Raw genomic sequence first — 6,000 nt, 5'->3', positions numbered from 1 at the left:
AGACTTAATCCACAGCTGGCTTCTCAGGAATTCCCCAAATCTTTGTCAGTCAGGACCTTGCTTATGAAATTCCCAAATCCTTACTGGAGGAAAGTAAAGAAAATATCGCTTCACCAACCCAACGCCTGAGTATATCCTCCCATTCCACGTAGTTTCAGATCCAGACAGGGCCACTGTAACCTGCTGGCACCTCTGTTGAAGGTTGAAAAGGTGCACGTGTTCAGAAAGACTGTATGGTGGGTGGGTGCTGTGGGTGGGAGTTGGCGGGGAGGAAGGGCAGAGCTAAATGGGTTTGTGAGAATGAGCCAGTTTAAATTGCTGGGCTAAGCGTGTCACTCAGAGACCTAATTTAAAAACCACAATACATGTTCCAATTTTACAAACTAACCAATACCTTTAAATGAAAGGAAAAAGGGGCGTGGGGGTAAAACAGCCTGCAGTTGTGGGAGGTTTCCTGCTCCAACACTGCCCAGGACAACTGCATAGCAGCCTATCCCAGAGCGAGCAATTACCAGGCACGGGCTAGTGATCAGCAGTGGATGAGAAGGCCTCCACAGAACTTGGAACTTCCCCGGGGCCTGCCTGAGGTCCACTGCTCCAAGGGAAGGTGACAGAGTTGCATACTTTTACAAAATCGATGAATTAAGCCAAAATGGGGAACTGAGAACTTGGCTCACTCCTTCCTAAGTCCCAGACTCTCTAGCAAATGGGCAAGTGGCACTAAGCTATTTCTTAGAAGTGAAAACAAAACCAAATCTAGGTATTTGTGTCTCCTTTCTAACAAGCTATTAAAATAGAGTGAAAAAGAGCAAGCTGCATGGGCTTAGCTAAACTGCATGTGAGTTACTTAAAGAAAGAGAACTTTAATTTTATTGTTAAATTTTTAACACACATTAAAAGGCTGGAGGGAAAGATACATGGTGTTTTGGCTACAAAATAAAGCTTAGTAGTCATTCTGTATGGCATCAGCAATACATGCACTGCCTGTGTAAGCATTCTTTAACTCGGATTGAAATAAAATTCAAAGTTTCTCAAAATAAGTTGTTGGAATTAGCGAACTTTACAAATTGAAAAGAGACTAGCAAAAGAAGAAAACAGTCAAAAATAAAAGGGAAAGAAAAGAAAACAAAATCAAAAGCAGAAAGGCAGCCAGGAAAGATTCTGGGTTTCACAGCAGGTGGTGACTTAAAACAAAATGGAAAGCCTGTTCATTAGTATCTCAAAAGTCAATTTGATTTGCATACCTTTAAAAGAAAACCAAGGGGCATTAAGGTTATAATCAGAGAAGGATAGGGATCAGCATGACCCCAAACCACTCTCATATTTTAATTACATAGGAATGAATATAAGGAGTTGGAAGGACAGGCCTAATTTGTTGAAAATTATGTACAGCACTGAGGGGTCTACCCAGGTGGTGGTACAGATTGACTTCAGAGAGAAGCTGGGTAGAAAATGGAAAGGGGTGTAAGGTTTTCTATAAATATGTAAATCCAAGTATGTAAGTTTGAAAATGTCTTCAGTTATTTCTCCCTAATCCTGGGTACAGGCCACTCTAAATAAATCAGCCCTAGTGGATTCCCAGAGTTCCACCCACACTGCCTTTCATATTCATGCAACAACCATTTGCCTGGGGAATGACAGAGTTCACGTGTTGGCAGGTGTTGTGGGTTGAAAATGGATTATATTCCCACCAGCAGTGTACCAGGGTTTCCTTTTCCCCACATCTTCACCAGCACTTGTCATTTGTTGATGATGGCCATTCTGACAGGTGTGAGGTGAAATCTCATTGTCGTTTTAATTTGCATCTCTCTGATGACTAGTGACTTGGAGCATTGTTTCCTATGTATTGGCCTTCTGTATATCCACTTTGGAGAAGTGTCAATTTAGGTCCTTAGCCCATTTTTAAATTGGATTGTTTGTCTTCCTTTTATCAAGTTGCACGAGTCCCTTATATATATTTTAGAAATTAATCCCTAGACTGGTGCAGCCACTGTGAAAAACAGTATGGACTTTCCCCCCAAATTAAAAATGGAACTGCCACTTGACTCAGTGATCCCACTTCTAGAAATATATCCTAAGAATCCCGAAACGCCAATCAGCATGATTCTCATTTCTGAGCTGCAGTTCACTCCCTTCTTGAAGTCACTCTGAGAGCTTCTGCATTTCCCTGTGCTCATGATTTTGCTCATTAGATGCTATTTCACTGCCATGAGAAAGTGGCAAGTTACCGTTTGCAAACATTTACTATCATAAAACTTATTCTATAAAACAAAAAACAACAGCATAGAAAAGCAGGCTTTGAAGATCACAAGGTATACGAGTGTGTGTGTGTGTGTGTGTGTGTGTGTGTGTTTGTGTGCTGTATCAAATAATTTGTGTTTAATCAAGTCGGAGGATCAAGTGAGTTGATGCCAAGGAAGGAGACAGCTTCGGTTAATGAAATAAGGTTATCTAAGAAAACAAAATGTCACTGTTGCTTGGCACATAAATGAATGGATTTGTTATTGTTGATTGCTGGCTCCATCAACAGAAGTATTATTTGTTCCTATTGAAATACTTCCCAGAGCTACACTTCTGGTAATGAAAATAAAACCCTTGTGGCACTGCCAAATGTTATTTTTCTATGTTTGGAACCTTTTCAAGTCTCCTGACTTTGGGACCAGGGAATGCTGGACCCTCATGCCCTGTTGATGACTTGCCTCCTACAGTAGCGTCACTTGCATCTCAGAAAATGCCCTGAGGTATGGTGTTGGGCTGCCTCCGAGACATCTGGAGACCTTGGGAGATTTTACAGCAGGGGGAGGAATCTAGGGGTAGAAGACCTAGAATTGCAGAGCCAGAAGTAAACCTGGTGGGACAAGGATTTTAACTCCTCACTGTCTCTTCTTTCCTTTGACAAACTGATACTCAGAATTTACTCAGCCTCCCCTGTCCCTTTCTGCGCAGTCTCTCTCTCTGCCCACTTCTCTACCCAAAGAGCTCCCCTTGAGATCATGAGCAATCTCCCTATAACTAAATACAACAGATACCTTTAGCCCTTGTCTTACTTGCCATTATTTTATTTAGCTCCAAGGCTAAGTTCAAACCTGTTTGGAGAAGGCACAGCAGCTTCCCTGTGGAGCAGCAGTTTTCTGAGATATTGGACCCCAGAAACCTACCAGGAGTCCATCCTCTGGGGTCCCAGGAGAACAGTCCTCAGGAAGTGCTCTCATCAGAAATCATAGAAAAGCTGCCTTAGAGGCTTGCAGGAGAAGTTACTGGGGACATGCTAGCTCCCTTGTGCGGCAAGGGTTGTGTCTTGTAGGAACCTGTAGAAAGTGAAGGCCAGAGATAGGAAGTGTCCCTGCAGCACCCTCACCTGACAAACTTGACATTGATCCAGCTGGCTCAAGAGAAATCATTAAGGGTCCATCTCTATTATTGCAGCATAGAAAGTAAAGAGTAGATTTGGATGGAAAAGCAATACATTGATAAGTAGCACATTGACCTACACAACTCTCCTGAGTCTGGGATGCTCTTGTTCTTGTGGAACTGTCACATGGGTATTGGCATTTAGCTATCTCAAAAAAATCTCATCCAAAATGAATAGATAATCTTTCTCCCCAAGCCTGGTCTTCCTCCAGCTCCACTACCCTCATTCCATTGATAGGAATTTTTCAACACCATTAAAACGTTAAGGAACCACCCTTGTATTGATCAGACATCATTATATGGTGCATGACTGTATAAGAGCCTGCATGGTCTAGCTAGCCACTGCCTATCTCTCCAGCCTCATCTCATGCTTCATACTCTCCTTCCTCTGTTTTACTCTGCCATGCGAACCACACCCAGCTGTTTTATGTTTGTCACACTTCCTCCTTCATTCATCTTCCTCCTACCCAACCTAGAAATTCCAACTCATCCTTAATGTTCCAGCTCACTCTTCACTTCTTCAGCTACTCTCACACCTCCCAAAGTCAATCTGTTCTAGTTCATGGCCTCCTAGCTCAAGATTTCTCTGAAGGTATAATTTTACTGTGCATGTGTATTATATGTTTGGTAGTGTGTGTGTGTGTGTGTGTGTGTGTGTGTGTGTGTGTGCGTGCCTGCCTTCCTCTTCTCAAATTCCACCTTTATGGCATCCATACATTTGGGAATAAACCCTTTAAGAAGTGTTCTCAGTCCCTTGAAATTTGAATAGAGAAAATTGGGATGTAAGCATAGTCTTTGTTTCCATTTTTCAGATTAAGAAATTGAGAATTAATGTCACCCCTCCAGTAGGCCTGGTTTTAAACATAGCTTTTTATATAATGAAACCACCACATTTATTTAAAAATGTTTCCCCCTAATAGTTCCCTTGTGTATAGGTATAGTGTATATTATATCCCCCCCCCCTCTTTGTATGTAGGTAGGTGGAAGATAGGTAGATAGTCTATGTTGGGAGAATGAATAGATAGATTTCACTGTTCCAAATCATGTAGCTAATTAGCACTAGAGTTCTGACAGCCTGACAGAAGGAAGAAGAAAAGAAAAAAGAGTCAAAACTGTCCTTACCATGTCATTTGTCATACCCCACCCTGTCCCAGCTGTGATAAGAAGAAATGTTGCTTATATGGGTGGGGGAAGACAGAAACTATGGAGTAGAGAATCACAATTCACTGTACAAAACGAATTCCAAATTTTATTTTTCTTAGGAAATTTTACTCACTACTGATTCAGGGTGGAAAAATATAAATATCAAGGCTTTCAGAAGAACTGTCATTTCTGAATTGCTGTGCTTAAGTCTAGAATCAAAAGAGTTGTAGAACACACATCCAGAGAGAGATGAGATATTTTAGTTTCTTTTTTTTTACTTTGGAGCTTAGCTGCTATAATCTAGGATTTCAATAAAAATAGGTCAGAATTTCTGCAAGCTCACTTGAGGGAAATTAAGGGTCCAAAATGAAAAAAAATTAAGGCGTCTTAATAGCAAGATATTCTAATGATGCCTGCTTAGTTACATGCCCACATTCAACTCATAATACTGAATCTTCTAGAACTTTGTTTTGAGGGATACTATGATTTTTAGTTTTTAAGAATAAATAAAGCAGATAATACTGTCTATTTTAAAAACAAAATAACAGAAAGCAAATATAACAGTAATACTTGGCTCAGAAACATCTCTGCTATGAATATACAATACATTTCTTCCACTCAAACAGCTGCAAATGGAAGAGACGATCAGACAGTTGACATTAGATTTGGTTACAGATGAGGCTTTGGTGATGTGTTTTCCTCTCTTCTTGCCTGGTTTGCATTCTTTGCTGCAAGGGAAAGATGAGATCTCAAAGCAAGGATCTTTCTTTTGTTGAATCTGGGCTGCAGGCTGTTAACCAGCTAGCTCATTTGAAGGCACTCCTACTGCTTGCATTGATAGTAATCCTGATTCCCTAGCCTGGGTGAAATCAATTTCTACAAAATCCTATTATACCATAGACTTCTCTTTTTAATACACATAAGTGTTGTGAGTATACATTCAATGCCAAGAGGATTTGATTATTTCTGTCTCTTCCACTAGGCTATAAGCACCGTGAGTGTGAGCACCATGCTTTTTTTCTTCACTTTGTTGGTATCCTAACAGCTCTTCCTCTTAGTTATCTATTGGTGTGCATAAAATGACCACAGACCCGTGATTTAAAACAACACACATACCTGGTAAAATGATGCAGACAGTGGAATCCAGTATGGCAATGACTCAAAATAAAATTAAACCTAGAATTACTACTTCCGGGTATATATCCAAAACAATTGAAAGCAAGAACTTGTACAGATATTGTTTACCTATGTTCATAGCAGCAGTATTCACAATAGCTAAAAAGTAGAAATCCATGTGTCCTTCAATGGGTGAATGGATAAAAAAATATGATATATACATATAAGGGTGAACAAAAGTAAGTTTATAGTTCTGAGTATGTGAAACAGTTTATTCTTATATTTTATTTATAATGTATTATTTTCCATATAAACAACTGTAAACCTACT

The sequence above is a fragment of the Myotis myotis genome, unplaced genomic scaffold (assembly GCF_014108235.1).
Source record: "Myotis myotis isolate mMyoMyo1 unplaced genomic scaffold, mMyoMyo1.p scaffold_m19_p_15, whole genome shotgun sequence".
NCBI classification, from domain to species: Eukaryota; Metazoa; Chordata; class Mammalia; order Chiroptera; family Vespertilionidae; genus Myotis; species Myotis myotis.
Note: the sequence above shows the minus strand (reverse complement) of the source record.